General features: G+C 60.4%; 1 long non-coding RNA gene and 1 other non-coding gene across 4 annotated transcripts in view; one reads left to right on the forward strand and one right to left on the reverse strand.

Moving 5' to 3' along the window:
• LOC127040999 (uncharacterized) overlaps positions 1-20,827 on the forward strand; it is a 341,937-nt gene that overhangs the window by 219,251 nt on the left and 101,859 nt on the right. The window lies entirely within an intron of this gene.
• TRNAQ-CUG (transfer RNA glutamine (anticodon CUG)) lies at positions 140-211 on the reverse strand. Its single transcript has one exon. It is a non-coding gene; the product is annotated as a tRNA-Gln (tRNA).

A 20,827-nucleotide genomic window follows, 5' to 3' on the forward strand; every position in this document is an offset into this window, starting at 1 on the left:
CAGGGGGAGGGGTGCCAGGGCCAGGGGAAGAGACCCAGCTCCAAATATTGCTGGAGCAGGGCCCCCAGCCCTGAATATTCCTGCAGCCCGAGCACCGCAAATGTATATAACCTGTCGCCTATAACCACAAGCCAACACAAGGTCCCACTGAGATTTGAACTCAGATTACAGGATTCAGAGTCCTGAGTGCTGCCCATTACACCATGGGACCAGCTTGTGCTGCCTTCTCTGCACATCGATGACCCTCATGGGGCTGGCTTGTGTAAGGGGGCTCTTGGCCCTTTACTAAAACTTAGTGTGTGTGGGTGGGGGGGTTGGTTGGCTAGTTCCCAGCACCAATAGAAGGGAGAAGGATCAATGGGAAATCAGGACCCTGAGACTGACAGTCCCCAGGGACAATGGGGAGAGGCCAAAGCTCCAAGTTAGCCGCTCTGACAGGCCAGGCAGTGTAATGAGGGAGTCACCAGGCCAGGGAGTCCCATCCTCCATGTGAGCTGGAACTGCCTGGGTGAGAGTGGGACAGAGCTAAGGAGAGAGCAGGAGCCCGAGAAGAGCCGGGGAGCAGAGCTGTGCAGGTGTAGTGCCAGAAACTGCTGCATGTAGGAATTTGCAACCTGTAGCAGTTACTGATACCTGAGGTTGTTCTTATTTGCTGACTTGTCCTAATTGACTAAAACTTGACAGTGGTTTCTCTAGCAAAGGCCAGTCCCTGGCCCCTTGGTCCAGACATCCTCCTTCATATCAAGCTAGGGTGACCAGATGTCAAAGATGAAATATCGGGACGCGGGGTGCGGAGCAAAAAAAAAGGCAGAGGGCCCTCCTGCCGCCAAGCGGAAGTGGCACAACCCCATCTCCAACCAACTCTTGGCTCCGACCCCCGATACACCCCCAGCTCCCCCATCCCCTCGCTCCTGGGCCCAGCCTGGGCTCCGAGCTCTGCAGCCGAGCCATGATCTGGGCCCCTCCTGCAGCTCCCGGGCAGGGGGTGAATCAGGCAGCTCCTGGCAGGAGCGTGTCCACCCCAAGTGTGTCTTCGCCCCCCGCCCACCTGGGCCCTGCCTGCTCCGTGCTGCCCCCAGCCCCAGTGCGCTGCCCCGCAGTCTGCAGGGCTGGAGCAGCTTCTGCGCTGCGATCCCGGCCATGGCCATGGCCCGTGTGCAAACCTGCGGGGGAGGGGCGCTGCCTTCCCTCTCCAGGTCTGCAAGGGGAATGTAAAGCGGCCGTTCCTGCGGGGGCGGGGTGCTGGGAGCCCTCCCCAGCTATGCCAGGGGACTGGGGAGTGGCCGTTCCAGTGGGGGTGGGGTGCTGGCTTCCCTCCCCAGCTCAATCAGGCGACTGGGGAGCGGCTGTTCCAGCGGGGGCGGGGCACTGGGTTCCTCTCCCAGCTCTGAGAGGGGACTGGGACGCAGTCTTTCCTGCTGGGGCGGGGCGCTGGCTTCCCTCCCCAGCTCTGGGAGAGGTGCGGGAAGAGGCGATTCGAGCGGGGGCAGGGCACTTGCTTCCCTCCCCAGCACTGGAAGGTGCCTGGGGAGTAGCGGTTCGAGCGGGGGAGGGGCGTTGCCTTCCTTCCCCAGTTCTGGGAGGGGCCTGCGGAGTGGCGGCTCTAGTAAGGGTGGGGCGCTGGCTTCCCTCCCCAGCTCTGAGAGGGGCATGGGGTGTGGCCGCTCGAGCGGGGACAGGGCGCTAGCCTCCCTCCCCAGCTGTGGGAGGGGCTTGGGGAGTGGCGGTTCGAGTGGGGGCAGGCAGCGAGCTCCTTGCTTTAGTCACAGCCTCAGAGCCAGCGTGAGCCCCCTCTCCGGTGTGCAGGGGGGGTGGGGAGCATCTCTCCCTCCCACTCAGCCCCAGGGGGCTGGTTACAGGTAGGCAGGTATCCTGAGCCCAGCAGTCCCTCCCCCCTGCCAGCCACGTCATTTGCATTTTCACAGACCATTTCCGTCTTACCCAATTGGTTCCCTGGATTTGAATTCAAATCCTCGGCTGTTACAAGAGCAGGGCCTGGATCCTGTCCCAAAGAGACACTGTCACCTCCCAACAGGGCCTCCCAGCCAATATCCTGGAGAACCTAAACAACCAGCCAGCCAGACCCCTCCTGGGTCTGCACAAGGATCCAGGCCATATGCAGGACGGGGGGCTTCACCCTGGGGACCTTCACCCAGGTCCCACAGCCCCTCAGCATCTGCGGCTGCACCACCACAGTTCTCTCTGTCCCAGGGTCTCACCACCCCGGGCGTGTTTCCCCACTGACCCTTGGGCAGCCCCCTATGTCTCTCTGCTCCACCATCCCCAGTCCATGCTGGTGCTGCTTCTCCTGCAGCTTTTCATCAGGCTCTTGCTCTCACAATCCTCTCGCATTCTCAGGCTCTGCTCCCATCCCATATGTCTTCGATCCCCTGATGGGGAACCTGATCGTGAAAACCATCATCTGTTTGGAGACTAGACTCTCGGGGATGTCTGGCTGCTGCTCCAGCTGCTCCCAGATACTTTTGTAGTCCCATCTGGGTCAGGAATCTGCTCCTCAGACATGTCCTTCTCCTCCCACTCACGATTAACTGTGCCTTGGTGAACTTCCCCGTGCGTAACCCTCTTTGTGCACAGGATCACAATGTCCTTCTCAAGGAGGTGGTGATAGGCCTTCACTTCACCATTCCCAAGTTGCTCTGGACTCACACGCCTGTGTGCTCTTGGCTCCCCCATGGTTTCCAGGAAGAACCTCTGGTGTGCCAGCCCTTCTCGTGGTCACCACCTCTTTGCCAGGGTCGAGCTGCAGACTCCTCCGCCCCTGGGACTGCTCTTGCCATCCCGAGGGGAACCCTGCTACTGCAAAAATCCTCTCTCCCAGGGTTGAGCGGCAAGCTCCTCCACCACTGAGACTGCTGGCTGCAATCCTCAGGGGGACCCTGTTACTCCAACAGTCCTTCTCGCTGGTCACACACTCCCAGAGGTTAACCGCTCCCTGAAACCTTCCCTCTCTGAGGCTTCAGCACGCCTGATTCTCATTATCCCTCCTTTGTTTTACTGCTCCCCAGTCACTTACTGCAAGCAGCGCCATTCACGGGATGCAGTACATCCCACCTCTGCCACCAGTTGTCACGGAGACCCTGGGCGATGCCCTGGAACTGCTCCCCACAAAACCAGTCAGGACTTTGAGGAGCCTCCTCTCCCTTGGAGCAGAGGTTTTTAGGGCAAGAAGCTCACATGTCTTCACCTCCTGGGTTTCTCCTTGGAGCATTCAGCATCCTCTGACCCTCCGTGCGCTTCCCACAGCGAGTCCGCCCAGGCAGGCTCCATTCTGGGGGGGTATCAAGGTTTTTTCCCCACTTTGAACTTTAGCGTCCAAGAAGTGGGGACCTGCATGATCACTTTTAATCTTTATTACCAGCTTAAATTTGGTACACTGCCACCATCCAAAATATAGTGTTTGGCACACTTCCTGTTCCCCCTAAACCTTCCCTGGGGAACCCAAGACCCAAACCCCTTGGATCTGAACACAAGGAGAAATTAGCCTTCCCTCCCCTCTTTTTCCCCCTAGACTTTCCCCTCCCTGGGTTACCCTGAGAGGCTACACTGATCCAAACTCCTTGGATCTTAAAACAAAGAGGAATTAACCTCCCCCCCGTCCTTTACCCTCCACCAATCTCTGGTGCGTTCAGACCCAATCCCCTTGGGTCTTAAAACAAGGAAAAAAATAAATCAGGTTCTTAAAATAGAAAGTTTTAAATTAAAGAAGGAAAAGGTAAAAATTATCTCTGTAAAATCAGGATGGAAAATGTTTTACAGGGTATTCAGATTTATATAGCCTAGAGGGACCTCCCCGCCTTGCTTAGCCTGAGATTCAAAGTTACAGCAAACAGAGGTAAAAATCCTTCCAGCAAAAGACACATTTACAAGTTAAGAAAACAAACATAAGATTGATCCACGTTTCCTGGCTATACTTACTATTTTGAAACATGAAAGACTGATTCAGAAAGATTGGAGAAAACCTGGTTGCACGTCTGGTCCCTCTTAGCCCCAAGAGCGAACAAAGAACAAAACAAACAGCACAACAAAGACTTCCCTGAACCAAGATTTGAAAGTATCTTGTCCCCAGATTGGTCCTCTGGTCAGGTGTCAGCCAGGTTCACTGAGCTTCTTAACCCTTTACAGGTAAAGAGACATTAACCCTTAACCATCTGTTTATGACAGGAGGGAAGCCAGCGTCCCCGTCCCCCCACCCCCCGTTGGAACCACCACTCCCCAGGCCCGTCCCAGAGCTGGGAACGGAAGTCTGTGCCCTGCCCCCGCTGGAAGTGCCCCTCTCCTGTATCCTCCCAGAGTTGGGTCGGGAACCCAGCGCCCCTCCCCCTCTCGAACGGCCACTCCCCTGTCCCCTCCCGGAGCTGGTGAGGGAACACCCCACCCCACCCCTGCTGGAATGGCCACTCCCGAGTCCCCCGACACACCTAAGGAGGGAAGGCAGCGCCCCACCCCCGCAGGAACGGCCGCTACCTAGTCCCCCCACAGAGCTGGGGAGGGAACCCAGTGCCCCGCCCCCGCAGGAACAGCGGCTCTCCAGTCCCCTAGCAGAGTCGGAGAGGGAAGGCAGCGCCCCGCCCCCACAGGAACGGCCTCTACCCAGTTCCCTCGCAAAGCTGGGGAGGGAACCCAGCACCCCACCCCCGCTTGAACGGACGCTCCCCAGTCCCCTCGCAGAGCCGTAGTAGAAGGCAGTGCCCCGCCCCAGCTGGATCGGCCCCTCCCGAGTCCCCTCGCAAAGCCGGGGAGGGGAGGCAGCGCTCCTCCCCCACTGGAATGGCCTCTACCCAGTCCCCTCACAGAGCCGAGGAGGGAAGGCAGTGACCTAGCACCACTCCTGTCTCAGAGTGTGGGGTAATCCAGTCCTGCACCCCTCTTCCTGGACTCCCAGTGACTCTCAGCCAGCCAGTAAAGCAGAAGGTTTATTCGACACAGGAATGGAGGTTACAGCATAGCTTGGAGGCACAACCAGAATCACTCAATCTAGTTCTTCTGGGTGTTCAGGGTACTTGGATCCCAGCTTGGGATATCCTGAATTCCAACCACCCAGCCCAAACAGAAACTGAACTGCCCTTCCTCCAGCCGGCCGATTCCTTTGTCCAGCTTCCCGGGCAAAGGTGCTGACACCCTCTCCCCGTACCTGGCTCAAGTTACAGGCTTAAAAATCCTGTCCCTCACCTAATGTCCTCCCCAGCTCTCCCTTCCCCGCACACAGACAGACCCTACTGCATCAAATCTCTCCCTCCTTCGAGACTGAGCTGAGCAGGGTAACTCTGACCAGTGACCTGGGGAAGTTCAGGGCCCCGCTTTCCAGGACATCGCGTCCGCTATCAGTTGGCACTTCCCTTCATGTGGACCATGTCCATGTCATAGCCCTGCAGGAGCAGGCTCCACTTCAGGAGCTTGGCGTTGGCTCCTTTCATCTGGTGCAGCCAAGTCAGTGGAGAGTGGTCGGTGTACACGGTGAAGTGTCGCCCAAAGACATATGACTCCAGTTTCTTAAGGGCCCACACCATGGCCAGGCATTCCTTCTTGATGGCCGAGTAGTTCTGCTCCCGCGGTAGCAACTTCTTGCTCAGGTACACGATGGGGTGTCTCCCCCATTTTCATCCTCCTGGATTAACACCGCCCCAAGTCCCATGTATGAGGCGTTGGTGAACACCATAAAGGGCTTGTCGAAATCTGGGTTTGCCAGAAATGGGTCACTAACTAGAGTCTTCTTCAGCACCTGGAGAGCCTGCTGGCACAGCTCGGTCCAGACCAGTTTGTCTGGCTTCCCCTTCTTGCACAGCTCAGTGATGGGGGCAGCTATGGCTCAAAAGTGGGGCACAAACCTTCGATAGTACCTCACCATCCCAATAAAGACCTGGACCTGGCTTTTGGTTTGGGGAGCAGGCCAGTCTCTGATCACCTCCACCTTGGCTGGTTCTGGCTTTAGGCAGCCACTCCCCACCCGATGGCCCAGATAAGATACTTCAGACATCCCCACCTTGCACTTCTCAGCCTTTACAGTTAACCCAGCCTCCCGCAGTTGGTCCAGCACTTGTTTAACCTGGGACACATGGTCCTCTCACGTCCGGCTAAAGACGCAGATGTCGTCAATATACGTCACGGCAAAATGCTTCATCCCCCTCAGTAGTTGATCCACCAGGCGCTGGAAGGTGGCTGGCGCTCCCTTGAGGCCGAAGGGCAGGGTCAGAAACTCGTAGAGCCCCAGAGGGGTGATAAAGGCCGATTTCAGCCTGGTATCTTGCCAGTAGCCCTTTGTAAGATCCTCAGAGGTGAGGTACCGAGCGCCTCCCAGCTTCTCTAGGAGCTCATCAGGCCTGGGCATGGGGTAGGCAACAGATACGATGATGGCATTGAGCTTTCGATAGTCCACACAGAACCAGATCGACCCATCCCTTTTGGGGACCAGCACCACTGGAGAGGCCCAAGGCCTGGAAGACGGCTGGATCACCCCCAAAGCCAGCATGTCCCTGACCTCTCTATCTAGGTCCTGGGCAGTTTTCCCCGATGACCCGAGAAGGAGATAATCTTATAGGAGGATGTGACCCGGTCTCCACCCAGTGGACAATCAAATTAGTATGTCTAGGCTGGTTGGAAAACAGCTGTCGGTATAGAGATGCAGCACCCCTGTGATCTCAGCGTGCTGGGCCGGGGTCAGCTGATCAGAGAGGGGAATTGCCTCCAGCGGGGAACCAGCTTTTGTCCCAGGAAATAGATCCATTAAAGCATCATCTCCCTGCTCCTCCCAATGTCCACACACGGCCAACACCACATTCCCCCTGTCATAGTATGGTTTCATCATATTCACATGGTACACCCGGCAGTGGTGCGCCAGTTCGACAGCTCCACCACATAGTTTATCTCATTTAGTTGCTTGATAACCTTGAAGGGCCCTTCCCGGGGTCTTGAAGTTTGTTCTTTCTCATGGGGATGAGAACCATCACCTGATCCCCGGTGGCGAAGGCGCGGGCCTGTGCCGTGCGGTCATATCATACCTTCTGCTTCCTCTGGTCTCGGGCCATATTCTCCCTGGCCAGGCCCATGAGCTCGGCAAGTCTTTCCCGGAAGGTCAGGACATACTCCAACACTGATTCCCCATCGGGAGTGGCCTTTCCCTCCCATTCATCTCTCATCAGGTCCAGGGGCCCCCTTACCTGCCTTCCATATAACAGTTCAAAAGGCGAAAACCCAGTAGATTCCTGGGGTACCTCCCTATACGCAAACAGCCGGTGAGGACTTGTCCCAGTCCTGCGGATGCTGGTTCATAAATGTTTTTAGCATCATCTTCAGCGTCTCGTTGAATCTTTCCACCAGCCCGTTGGACTGGGGGTGATACGCTGAGGCCCGGCTGTGCCGGATCCAACATTTCTCCCACAAGCACCGGAGCAGGGTCGACATGAAGTTGGACCCGTAGTCTGTTAAGACTTCCTTGGGGAACCCGACCCGGCTGAAAATGGTCAGCAGCACAACTGCCACAGTATCTGCTGCGATAGAGGACAAGGCCACCGCCTCGAGGTAGCGAGTGGCGAAATCTACCACCAGAATGAGGGATTTTTCTGCAACTCAGCCTGGAACTCAGCAGCTGAGACAGGGATGGAGACATGCTCTCTCTCTAGCTGGCTTGTTCTGAGGCCGCAGCCTTTCCGAGCCGTGTCCCTGGGCGTTTTCCTTGGGAGGGGATTCTCCCTATTACCTCTTTGGGAGGTCCCAGGATGAGACTCTCTCTGCATTCGCTGTGGGCCTGTTCCTTTGGGACTCCTCCCTGCCACCTCCCGACCGGATCTTCACAAACTCATCGGCCAGCCGCCCTGTATGTTGCAGGTCCTCTGGTTTTTGGTCCCTCAACCACAGCCTCAGGTCAGATGGGTACCGCTCATACAGTTGCTCCAGTCCTAGCAATTTAACCAGGTCCCCCTTCATCTGGGCCCCACTGGCCCACTTGCTGGCGTATCCCTCCATGCAGACGGCTAGTAGCAGATATGAGACCTCAGGGGTTTTATACTGACCCCGGAAACTCTCTCGGTACATCTCAGGAGTCAGCCCGAACTCGCGCAGCAGGGCCTGTTTGAATAGTTCGTAGTTCTCTTTCTCAGCATCTCCCAATTGGCGGTACAATGCCATGGCCTTGGGGTCCTGTAAGGGAGTGAGAACCTGGAGCCTGTCCGCAGGATCTACCTGGTGCAGCTTGCAGGCCATCTCAAAGGCAACCAGGAAGTCATCCATGTCCTCCCCCTCCTTACGCTGAGCCAGAATGCACCTACCAAAGCTCCACGCAGTCCTGGGCCCCCCTCACTCCTTGCAGTTGGGGGCCCCGCGGTTCCTCAGCTGAGCCAGTTCTAGCTCATACTGACGCTGTTATTCCTCATATTCCCTCTTTCTCACTTTTTCCTCCTGTTCTCGCTGTCTTTGTCTCTCTTCATGTTCTCTCTGTCGCTCACGATCCTCCAGCTCTCTCAGTTTTAGCTCTCTCATCCCATTCCAGCTGCTTCTGCTCCACGGATGCCGAGCTTCACCGGGACGATCCCCTGCTGGCGGGTGAGCTTTGCCAGGAGGATCCCCTGCTGGCTAGGGGTGTCACGGTGCCCTTGGTATTCGCTGGGCTCCTCCTGACCCTTCCCCTAGGCATAGGAAGGGGGGGTCTCGGGAAGCCCTCAGCCGCCGGCTGACCACTCCCAGTGGGGACAGACACTGGTGTCTGCGCTGCATCTATCAGGCTGCTTCCCTCAGAGACAGTGATCAGTTCATTCAAGTGATCTCCCTCCTCCAGCCGGGCAATCAGCTGGTCTTCTGTGAGCCTCCCTCTGCACAGCCCCCTCTGCTTGCACAGCCCAACCAGGTCACACTTAAGCCGCTTGGCATACATCTTCCTGCTGGCCACTCCCAGGCCGGGGTGCTCACTGCTCCCCACGGTTTCCAGGGAGACCCCCTAGTGCACCAGCCCTTCTTGAGGTCACCACCCATCTGCCAGGGTTGATCCACAGACTCCTCCACCCCTGGGACCGCTCACTGTAATGCCCCGGGGGACCCTGTTACTGCAAAAGTCCTTCTCTCTGGTCACACACTCCCAGGGCTTATTCACCCCTACAATCGTCCCTTAGTTTTACTGCTCCCCAGTCACTTACTGCAGGAAGCGTCGTCCACAGTGTGCAGTAGATCCCGCTGCTGCCACTAGTTTGTCACAGAGTGTGTGGGGAGTCCGGTCCTGCACCCCTCTTCCTGGGACTCACAGTGACTCTCAGCCAGCCAGTAACACAGAAGGTTTATTGGATAACAGGAACGCAGGTGACAGCAGAGCTTGTAGGCACGACCAGGACCCCTCAATCTGGTCCTTCTGGGGGTTCAGAGTGTTTTGTCCCAGCTTGGGATTCCCTGAATTCCAACCACCCAGCCATAAAACTGAAACTGCCCAAACCCTCTCTGGTCAGCTCTCTGCCTTTGTCCACCTTCTCGGGCCAAGCTGTTGAACTCCCGTCGCCCCTGCATCGCTCAGGTTACAGGCTCAGGTCCTGTCCCTCACCTAAAGTCACTCCCGGCTCTCCCATCCCCCACACAGACAGTTCATACTCCATCACAAGGGGCACCAGTAGAGCAGGGGGAATCCCAGGGGGCTGCTGGTCGGGAGTGTTGGGCATCAGCAGACCTGTGAGTCTGGAGGTCAGGACTGGGATAGCAGGGGCTGCGGGTCGGGAGTGAGGGGGTACCGGTAGCGCAGTGACTGGGGAGCCTAGCAGTGAGCCCAGGGGGCTGCAGGTCGGGAGTGAGGGGCACCAGCAGAGCTGAGAGTCTGGAGTTCAGGACTGGGATAGCAGGGGCTGCGGGTTCGGGAGTGAGGGGCACCCCTAGAGCTTGGGGCAAACCTAGGGATCTGCAGGTCGTGAGTGAAGGGGACCAGCAGAGCTGTGAGTCTGAATGTCAGGACTGGGATATCAGGGCTGCGGTCTGGAGTGGGGGCACAGGCAGCGCAGTGACTGAGGAGCTCAGCGGAGAGCTCAGGGTGCTGTGGCTCAGGAGTAAGGGGCACTGGTAGAGCTGGAGGGAGCCCAGGGACGGCGGGTCAAGAGTGAGCTGCACCAGCAGAGCTGTGAGTCTGGAGGTTAGGACTGGGATACCAGGGACTGCGGGTAGAGAGTGAGGGGCACCGGCAGCGCAGGGACCAGAGAGCTCAGCGGGGAGCCTAGGGGGCTGCGGGTCGGGAGTAAGGGGCACCGGTAGAGATGGAGGAGGATCAGGGGGCTGCAGTTGGAAGTGAGGGGCAACCGTTAGAATTGGGGCAAGCCCTGGGGGCTGTGGTCGGGGATGGAGCGGCACAGGCAGCGCACTGACTGTGGAGCTCAGAGAGGAGACAGGGGGCTGCAGATCGGGAGTGAGGGGCACCGGTAGAGCTGGAGGGAGCCTAGGGGGCTGCGGGTCGGGAGTGAGGGGCAGCAGCAGAGCTGTGAGTCTGAAGGTTCGGACTGGGATACCAGGCACTGTGGGTCTGCAGCTAGAGTCATTTTCAGAGCTGGAGAGAGCCCAGGGGGATGTGAGTATGGAGTGACGGGCACCGGTAGAGCTGGGGGAAGGACCAGGGGGCTATGGGTCAAGAGTGAGGGACACCAGCAGAGGTGTGAGTCTGGAAGTCAGGAGTGTGAGAGCAGGGCCTGCGGGTCGATAGTGAGGGGCAACAACAGCGCAGTGACTTGGGAGATCAACGGGAGCCCAGGGGGCTGTGGGTGGGGAATGAGGGCCACTGTAGACGTGGAGGAAGCCCAGGGGGATGTGCGTCAGGAGTGAGGGGCAGCGGTAGAGCTGTGAGTCTGGAGGTCAAGACTGGGATAGCAGGGCCTGCGGGTCGGGAGTGAGAGGCACCAGCGGTGCTGTGACTGATGAGCTTAGCTGAGAGCCCAGGGGTCTGCAGGTCGGGAAGTGAGGGGCACCAGTAATGCAGTGGGAACCAGGGATATGTGGAACGGGAGTGAGGGGCGTGAACAGAGCTGTGAGTCTGGACGTTTGGACTGGGATACCAGGGGCTGTGTGTCGGGAGTGAAGGCTCCGTTAGAACTGGAGGGAGCTCAGGAGGCTGCAGTTCTCGGGAGTGAGGGGCTCCTTAGAGCTGGGGGAAGTCCAGGGGCTGCGGATCAGGAGTAGGGGCACCATCAGAGCTGTGAGTCTGGAGGTCAGGGCTGACATTGCAGGGGCTGCGGGGTCCAGGAGTGAGGGGCACCGGCAGCACAGTGACTGGGGGAGTCAGCAGGGAGCCCAGGGGGCTGCGGGTTGGGAGTGAGGGGCACCGGTAAGAGGCTGAGGGACCCCAGGGGGCTGCAGGTCGGGAGTGAGGGGCATCAGTAGATCATGTGGGACCCCCTGGGGGCTGCGGGTCAGGACGTGAGGGGCACCAACACAGCTATGAGTCTGGAGTTCAGGACGAGGATAGCAGGGCATGAGGGTCGGAAGTGAGCGACACCAACAGAGCTGTGAGTCTCAAGCTCAGGACGGGGGATAGCAGAGGCTGCGAGTCGGGAATGAGGGGCACCATCAGCGTAGTGACTGGGGAGCACAGCTGGGAGCCCAAGGGGGCTGTGGGTCAGGAGTGAGGGGCACCGATAGAGCTGGGGGAAAGCCCAGGGGGTCTGCGGGTTCCGGTAGTGAGGGGCATCAGCAGAGTTGTGAGTCTGGAGATTAGGACTGGAATAGCAGGGGGCTGCGGGTCGGGAGTGAGGGTAAGCACTAGAGCTGGGGGGAACCCAGAGGGCTGCGGGTTGGAAGGGAGGGGTACTAGCAGAGTTGTGAGTCTGGAGGTCAGGACTGGGATAGGAGGGGCTGCGGGTCGAGAGTGAGGGGCTCCAGCAGATCTATAAGACCTGATGTCAGGACTGGAACAGCAGGGGCTGTGGGTCGGGAGTGAGGGGCACTGTCAGAGCTTCAGGGAGCCCAGGGGCTGCGGGTCGGGAGTGAGGGGCACCGGTAGACCTGGGGGAAGCCCAGGGGGCTGCGGATCTGGACTGAGGGCCACCAGCAGAACTGATAGTCAGCAGATCAGGACTGGGATAGCAGGGGCTGCGGGTCGAGAGTGAGGGGCTCCCGCAGCGCAGTGACTGGGGAGTATGCGGGTAGCCCAGGAGGCTGCAGGTTGGGAGTGAGCGACACCAGCAGATCTGTGAGTCTGAAGGTCAGTAATGGAATAGCAGAGGCTGTGGGTCAGGCGTGAGGGGCACTGCTAGAGCTGGGGGGAAAATAGGGAGCTGCGGGTCAGGAGTGAGGGGCACGGTCAGAGCTGTGAGTCTGGAGGTCAGGACTGGATAACAGGGGCTGCGAGTCGGGAGTGAGGGGCACCAGCAGAGCTGGAAGGTGCCCAGGGGCCTGCGGGTGTGGAGTGAGGGGCACCGCTACAGCTGGGGTAAACCCAGGAGGCTGTGGGTCGGGAGTGAGGGTGACCAGCAGAGCTGTGAGTCTGGAGGTCACGATTGGGATACCAGGTGCTGCGGGTCGGGAGTGAGGGGCACCGGCAGAGCTATGACTCTGGAGGTCAGGACTGGGATAACAGGGGCTGCGAGTCGGGAGTGAGGGGCACCGCAGAGCTGGAAGGTGCCCAGGGGCCTGCGGGTCTGGAGTGAGGGGCACCGCTACAGCTGGGGTGAACCCAGGAGGCTGTGGGTTGGGAGTGAGGGTCACCAGCAGAGCTGTGAGTCTGGAGGTCACGACTGGGATACCAGGTGCTGCGGGTTGGGAGTGAGGGGCATGGGCAGCGCAGTGACTGAGGAGGTCAGCGGGGAACCCAGAGGGCTGCGTGTCGGGAGTGAGGGTCACCAGCAGAGCTGTGAGTCTGGAGGTCAGGACTGGGATATCATCCAAACTGATGATAAGTGATACCCAGGTGAGCCCGTGGCCAGTACATCCTGCTCCACCCACAGCCTGGCTGGGAGCCAGGACTCCTGGTTCTTATCTCCACTCTGGGAGGGCAGTGCAGTCTAGTGGTTAGAGCAGCGGAGGCTGGGAGCCAGGCATGGGCTGTGATTAGAAGGGGCCTGGGGAGGCACCTGGCCCATGCTCCACTCAGAGGCCCTGATCCCACTTGTCCTCTCCCCCTCAAGGCCCCATCCTCACTCTGCCCTGTTCCAAGTTCCCATCTGCCCACATGGAGCCACGGGGAGAGGGGCAGTGGTGCAAACGTCAGGCAGGCAGGTGGGGGCCTTGGGGTAGGGGGCAAAGGGGCACAAGTGGCAGGACCTTGGCGGAAGAGACGTGAAATGCAGGCGGAGGGGGTCAGGGGAGTGGAACAAAGGGGGCCTGAGGGTGGAATGTGGGCGGGCTGAAGGGGGAGTGTGGGCAGGGCTTCGGCAGGAGGATGCTGAGTCGGAGCGGGCCTTGGGGCAGGGCCGCAGTCCGGGACCGCCCAGCCCCCCCAAATGGAGGGGTCCCAAGCTGCCCATGGAGCCAGGACTCCTGGGTTCTATTCCTGGCCCTCCCACAGACTCCCAGTCGGAGCTGGCGCAGGCCATATCGCCCTCCCTGGTGCCTCAGTTTCCCCATGTGTGAGACAGGCACCAGTGTGAGTGGATGCAAAGCTGTGGAGAATCTACTTCCTTCTCCTGGTGAGTCCTTGTAGCCCTCAGTAAGCAGCCAACTGCTCCAGACCCTGGATCCCGCATGGGCAGACCTGGGCTGAGGGCTAGATCTGGGCAATGGAAAGAATAAATCCACCCTTATCTGACCCCACCCCGGGATACATGGCAGGGAGGCTGGTGTTGGAGGGGGCAGGGAGTCCTGCAGCCCTCACAGGGGAGAAGGGGGGGCGATTCCCTGGCTTGACTGCCGATGGCGGTGGCAGGGTGGGGGGCACTGGGGGATTGTGGTCTCATCCCAGCAGGGCTGAGCTAAATTGTGGGACCCCTGCCCCCCCCCGGGACAAGGGAGGGGCCTCAGCCTTGCCCGCTCTTCTCTCTTTTACCAGGAACTGCCCAAGCAGCTGGGCCAGCCCAGGCCCCACCTTCCTCAACGCCAGCAGCTTCCAATTCTGGGGAGTGGAGCGGTCGGGGAGTGGGGGCCTCTCAAGCCCACCACGGGGAGCAGGGGCCAGGGCACTAGGGGGCGGGCTGTGATGGGGGGAGGTGGGGTTGGAGGGATGTCAGGGGGTGAAGCTGGGACTCAGCAGGGAATGGGGCAAGCTGCAGGGAGAAAGTGTAGAGAGGGGGATGTGACAGGGGTGGGAGCTGGGTGGCAGGGGACACAGCCGGGGGGAGGACTGGGCAGACGGTAGGGGGGGCTGCTCAGAGGCAGTAGCATGGCGGGGAGGCAGGGCGGGAGCTTGGGGGGAGGGGACACAGCCGGGGGGAGGGACTGGGCAGACTGTTAGGGGGGGCTGCTCAAGGCAGTAGCATGGGGGGGAGGCAGGGCAGTGCTAGGGGGGAGGAGACACAGCCAGGGGAGGACTGGTCAGACCGTAGGGGGGCTGCTCACAGGCAGTAGTATGGGGGGGAGGCAGGGTGGGTGCTGGGGGGGAGCGGATACAGCCAGGAGGAGGACTGGGGAGAACGTGGGGGGGCTGCTCAGAGGCAGCAGCATGGTGGGGACAGGGTGGGAGCTTGGGGGGGGACACAGCTGGGGGAGAGACTGGCCAGGCCATAGGAGGGGCTGCTCAGAGGCAGTAGAATGAGGGCGGCAGGGCAGGAGCTGGGGGGAGGGGACACAGCCGGGGGGGAGGACTGGGCAGACAGTAGGGGGGGCTGCTCAGAGGCAGTAGCATGGCGGGGAGGCAGGGCGGGAGCTTGGGGGGAGGGGACACAGCCGGGGGGAGGGACTGGTCAGACCGTAGGGGGGGCTGCTCACAGGCAGTAGTATGGGGGGGAGGCAGGGTGGGTGCTGGGGGGGAGCGGATACAGCCAGGAGGAGGACTGGGGAGACCGTGGGGGGGCTGCTCAGAGGCAGCAGCATGGTGGGGACAGGGTGGGAGCTTGGGGGGGGACACAGCTGGGGGAGAGACTGGCCAGGCCATAGGAGGGGCTGCTCAGAGGCAGTAGAATGAGGGGGCAGGGCAGGAGCTGGGGGGAGGGGACACAGCCCGGGGGGAGGACTGGGCAGACAGTAGGGGGGGCTGCTCAGAGGCAGTAGCATGGGGGAGGCAGGGCGGGAGCTGGGGGGAAGGACACAGCCGAGGGTAGGATTGGGCAGACCATAGGGGGGGTGCTCAGAGGCAGTAGCGGGTGGGGGGAGGTAGTGCAGGAGCTGCGGGGAGGGGGACACAGCCAGGGGGAGGGACTGGGCAGACTGTAGGGGGGGCTACTCAAAGGCAGTAGCATGCGGGAAAGGCAGGGTGGGAGCTGGGGGCATAAATCTAGGCCTCAGTGAACTAAAGCTCCTCCATGTTGAACTCTACTTGATCTAGAAAGCTAGCAGCTGTGAAATGAAATGTGTAACAGTAAGTTATCAGTTGCAGCACAGCTAAAACCGATCTAAAGCAGTGGTGATAAGGCCTGTGCACCATTAGCAGAAGGACAAGATAACTTACAGAAGGAAAACTTAGTAACGAGCGGCTGTGGCCAAGATTACTTGATGCACCTGTGCTTACATAACTGCTACGGGGGAGGAAGGCGGAGGGGACGGGAAAAAAGAAGAAAGAGAAAAAAAATTATAAAAAGGGTCAAGCCGCTTGTGTAGTGGTGCATGATTTGAGGCGTTCGTCCCCTTGCACCGCTTTGAGATCTCAAATAAATTTTGTTTGTTTCTCCACCCAGGTGTGTGTTCTTTGGGGCTTCACACTCTGGGCACGAAGCAATGTTGCTTGCCTCGGGCACCTTCTGTGTCGGCAACAGAAGGCAGCTCCCTGCCTCCCGCAGGAATGGCTGCTCCCCAGTCCGCTCGCAGAGCCGGGGAGGAAACCCAGCGCCCGGCCCCCGCAGGAATGACGGCTCCCCAGTCGCATCGCGGAGCCGGGCAGTGAAGGCAGAGCCCCGCCGCTGCTGGAACGGCCGATCCCCCGTCCCCTTGCAGGGCTGCGGAGGGAAACTAGTGCCCTGCCCCCGCTGGAACAGCCGCTCCCCCGTCCTCTCACAGGACTGGGGAGGGAAGGCAGCACCCCGCCCCCACTGGAGAGGCTGCTGCCCAGTCCCCACGCAGAGCCAGAGAGAGTCCAGCTCCCAGCTCCCGCAGGAAAGGCCATTCCCCAGTCCCCTTGCAGAGCCGGGAAGGGAACCCAGTGCCCCACCCCCGCTGGAACGGCCGCTTCCCAGTCCTCTTGCAGAGCTAGGGAGGGAAGGCAGCGCTCCGACCCCGGTGGAACGGCCGCTCTCTAGTTCCCTGGCAGAGCTGGGAAGGAAAGGCAGCGACCCAGCCCCCAAGGAACGGCCGATCCCAGTGCCCTCGCAGAGCTGGGGAGGGAACCCGTGCCCGCCCAGTGGAACGGCAGCTCTCTAGTTCCCTGGCAGAGCTGGGGAGCAAAGGCAGCGCCCCACCCTCCAGGAATGGCCGCTCCTCATTTCCCTCGCAGATCCGGGGAGGGAACCCAGCGCCCTGCCCCCGCTGGACCAGCCGCTCCCCAGTACCCTTTCAGAGCTGGGGAGGGAATCCAGCGCCCAGACCCCGCTGGCACGACCACTCCCCAGTCCGCTGGCAGAGATGGGAGGGGAACCGAGTGCCACTCCTCCACTGGAACGGGAGCTCCCCAGTCCATTGGCAGAGCTGGGGAGGGAACCCAGCACCCTGCCCCTGCAGAACTGCCGCTCCCCAGTCCCCTCGCAGAGCTGGGGAGGGAACCAGCGCCCCACCCCCGCTGGAACGGCCGCTCCCAAGTCCCTTCACAGAGCTGGGGAGGGAACCCAGCACCCTGCCCCTGCAGAACTGCCGCTCCCCAGTCCCCTCGCAGAGCTGGGGAGGGAATCCAGTGCCTCGTCCCCTCTTGAACGGCCGCTGCCCACCCCTTGGAAGAGCTGGGGAGGGAAGGCAGCGCCCCGCCCCCGCAGGAATGGCCACTCCCCAGTCCCCTCGCAGAGCTGGGGAGGGAAGGCAGCGCCCCGCCCCGCAGGAATGGCCACTCCCCAGTCCCCTCGCAGAGCTGGAGAGGGAACCCAGCTCTCCACCTCCGCTGGAACGGCCGCTCCCAAGTCCCTTCACAGAGCTGGGGAGGGAAATCAGCGCCCCGCCCCCTCAGGAATGGCTGTTCCCCAGTCCCCTCGAAAAGCTGAGGAGGAAAGGCTGCACCCCACCCTGCTGGAACGGTTGCTCCCCAGTTCCCTGGCAGAGCTGGGGAGGGAAGGCAGCGACCCGACCCCACAGAAAGGGCCGCTCCCCATTCTCCTAGCAGAGCTGGGGAGGGATGGTAGCGCCCCTCCCCCGCTGGAATAGCCGTTCCCAGTCCCCTCACACAGAGCTGGGAAGGGAACCCAGCGCCCCGTCGCCACTGGGACCTCCGCTCCCCAGTCCCCTTTCAGAAGTGGGGAGGGAACGCAGCGCTCTGCCCCCACAGGAACGGCCACTCCTCATCCCCCTGGCAGAGCTGGGGAGGGAAGGCAGCGTCCTACCCCTGCTAGCACAGCTGCTCCCAGTCTCATCGCAGAGCGGACAAGGAAACCAAGCGGCCCACCCCCCAAGGAATGACAGCTGCCCCAGTCCCCTCACAGAGCTGGGAGGGGAACCCAGCATCCTGCCCCGCAGGAACGGCTGCTCCGCAGTCCCCTTGCAGAGCTGGGGAGGGAAATGAGCGCCCTGCCACGCGAATGGCAGCGTCACAGTCCCCTCGCAGAATTGGGGAAAGAACACAGTGCCCCGCCCCCGCAGGAACGGTTGCTCCCCAGACCTTTGCATGGGTGGGGAGGGAAAACAGCGCCCGCCCTCGCTGGAATAGCAGACCCACAGTCCCGTCGCAGAGGTGGGGAGGGCAGTAGCGCTCCGCCCCCCAGGAACGGCCGCTCCTCAGTCCCCTCGCAGAGCTGGCGAAGGAACCTAGCGCCCCGCCCCTGCAAGAACGCCTCTCCTCTTTCTCCTGGCAGAGCTGGGGAGGGAAACCAGCGCCCCACCCCAGCTGGAACGGCAGCTCCCCAGTCACCTCACAGAGCTGGGAAGGGAAACCAGCGCCCCACCCCGCAGGAGCGGACGGTCCCCAGTCTGCTGGGAGAGCTGGGGAGGGAAGGCAGCGCATTGCCTCGCTGGAACAGCTGCTCCCCATTCCCCTCGCAGAGCTGGGTAGGGAAGACAGCGCGCCGTCCCCGCAGGAACGGACTGCTCCCCAGTCCCCTGGCAGAGCTGGGGAGGGAACCCAGCGCCCCGCCATCGCTGGAATGGTTGCTCCCCAGTTTCCTCACAGATCTGGGGAGGGAACAAAGCATCATGACCCTGCTGGAATGGCAGCCCTACAGTCCAACAGGCAGAGCTGGGAAGGTAAGGTAGCGCCCCACCAATGCAGGAACAGCTGCTCCCCAGTCCCCTGTAGAGCTGGCTAGGGTAGCCAGCACCCATGCCCCACAGGAACGGCCACTCACCATTCCCCTGGTAGAGATGGGGAGGGAAGGCAGCGGCCCGCCCCGCTCTGTAACGGCCGCTCCCAGTCCCCTCTCAGAGCAGGGACGGGAAACCAGCGCCCCGCCCCGCAGGAACGGCCGCACCCCGGTCCCCTGGGAGAGCTGGGTAGGGAAGGCAGAGCACCTCCGCAGGAATGGCTGCTCCCCATTTCCTTGCAGAGCTGGGGTAGGGAAGGCAGTGCCCTGCCCCCACAGACACGGACGCTCCCCAGTCCCTGAGAGAGCTGGGTAGGGAAGGCAGTGCACCGCCCCCACAGGAACGGCTGCTCCCCATTCCCCTGCATAGCTGGGGAGGGATCACAGCAACCTTCCCCGCAGGAACGACCTCTCCCAGTACCCTCACAGAGCTGGGACAGAACCCAGTGCCCGTCCCTGCAGGAACGACCGCTCCCCAATACCCTGTCAGAGCTGGGGATGGAAGGCAGCACCCCGCCCCCGCAGGAAATGAAGTACCTCAGTGCCCTCGCAGAGCGGGGGAGGGAAGGAGCAGCGCTCTACACCCGCTGGAAAGGTCGCTCCCAGTCCCATCGCAGAGTGGAAGGGAACCTAGTGCCCCCAAATGCAGGAACGACAGCTGCCCAGTCTCTCTCGTCCTAGCATTCTTTCTTAAATTTCAACCTTAGAGTCCAGAAAATGAGATACTAGCATGAATTTCCCTAAGTTAATTACCAGCTTAGATCTGATAGGCTGCCACCACCCAAAAATAAGTGTTTGGGGCACTCTGACCCCCCAACCTTCCCTGGGGACCCCAAGAACCCAGATCCCTGGATCTTAAAATAAGGAGAAATAAACCATTCCTCCACCTTTCCCCCTCCCAGAACTTCCCTCCTGGGCTATCCTGAGATACTGATCCAACCTCTTAAATCACTATACAGAGAAGCATCTCCCTTCCCTTCCACAAAGAGGCAAACAGATTCAAGGAAAGCAGAGAGAGATTTTATCTCTCCCTCCCCGTCTCCCCCACCCGTCCTGGTGAGTTATTCCAATTCCCTGGATAAAACAAGGACAACAAGAAAGAAAAAAAAATCAATCAGGTTCTCTAAAAGAAATCTTTAATAAAAAAAAGAAAAAAGTAAAGAATTATCTCTAACTTCAAGATGTAAATATTACAGGTCCTATAGCTTACAGACACAGAAAGAGACTTTCCCCCCAGTACCAATACAAATCAAAATATCCCAGCAACTACACATATAAAAGTTAACCAGCCAGAGTCCACAATTGCAAATAGAGTAAAACAATCAAAAAGCCTAAACCACTGTTTACTTACTGTATGAAAAAGAAACTTAGAGAGCCTGTCGTAATGTCTGGTCTCTCTCAGACCCCCGAGAGAAGAACACACAACGGACAAAGACACACAACAAAAACTTCCCTCCACCCAAATGTAAAAGTATCTTGTCTTCTGATTGGTCTTCTGGCCAGGTGTCCAGTTTCCCTGCTTGTAACCCTTACAGGTACTAGAGACATTAAACCCTTAACAATCTGTTTATGACACTCTCACAGAGCTGGGGGGTGAACCAGTGCCCACCCCGGGGGAACGAGGAGGGGGCCAGTCCCCGCACAGAGTTGGTGGATGGAAGTCTGCGCCCCTCCCCCGCAGAGGAATGGCCTCTCCCCAGTCCACTGGAAGGAGCTCGGGAGGCAACACCAGCGCCCCCCCACCACAGCAACAGCCGCTCCCCAGTCCCATGCGCAGAGCTGGGAAGGAAGGCAGCGCCCCTCCCCGCAGGAACGCCACTCCCAGCCCCGGCAGAGCTGGGGAGGGAGGCAAAGCCTCGCCACAGCCCAAGCAATGGCCGACCTGGTCTCCTGGCAGAGGCTGGGAGGTAACCCAGTGCCCCGCGCCGACAGGAATGGCCGCTCACCAGCCCCTTGCAGAGCTGGGAGGGGAACCAGTGCCGCCCCCGCTGGAACTGCCGCTCCCCAGGTCCCTGGTAGAGGATGGGGAGGGAAGGCAGCTCGCACGCCCGCAGGAGGCAACCGATCTCCAGTCACCTCAAAGAGCCCGGGAGGGAAGGCAGCGCCTGCCCTCGCATGATGGACACTGCCTAGTCCCACGAAGAGTGGAGAGGGCGACCAGCGCCGCGTCCCCACATGAAACGTCACCTCCACTCCCCTTGCAGAGCCGGGGAGAGAAAGCAATGCCATGCTCCGCAGTAACGGCCGCTCCCCACTCCTCCCCATTGCAGAGCTGAGGAGGGAACCCAGCGCCCGCCCACCCAGGAACAGACCGCGCCCAATTCCCCTCCCGCAGAGCTGGAGAGGGAACCCAGCACCCTGCCCCTCCAGAAATGGCTGCCCTCACCAGTCTCCTGGCAGAG

The sequence above is a fragment of the Gopherus flavomarginatus genome (genome assembly GCF_025201925.1).
Source record: "Gopherus flavomarginatus isolate rGopFla2 chromosome 13 unlocalized genomic scaffold, rGopFla2.mat.asm SUPER_13_unloc_1, whole genome shotgun sequence".
Lineage (NCBI taxonomy): Eukaryota > Metazoa > Chordata > Testudines > Testudinidae > Gopherus > Gopherus flavomarginatus.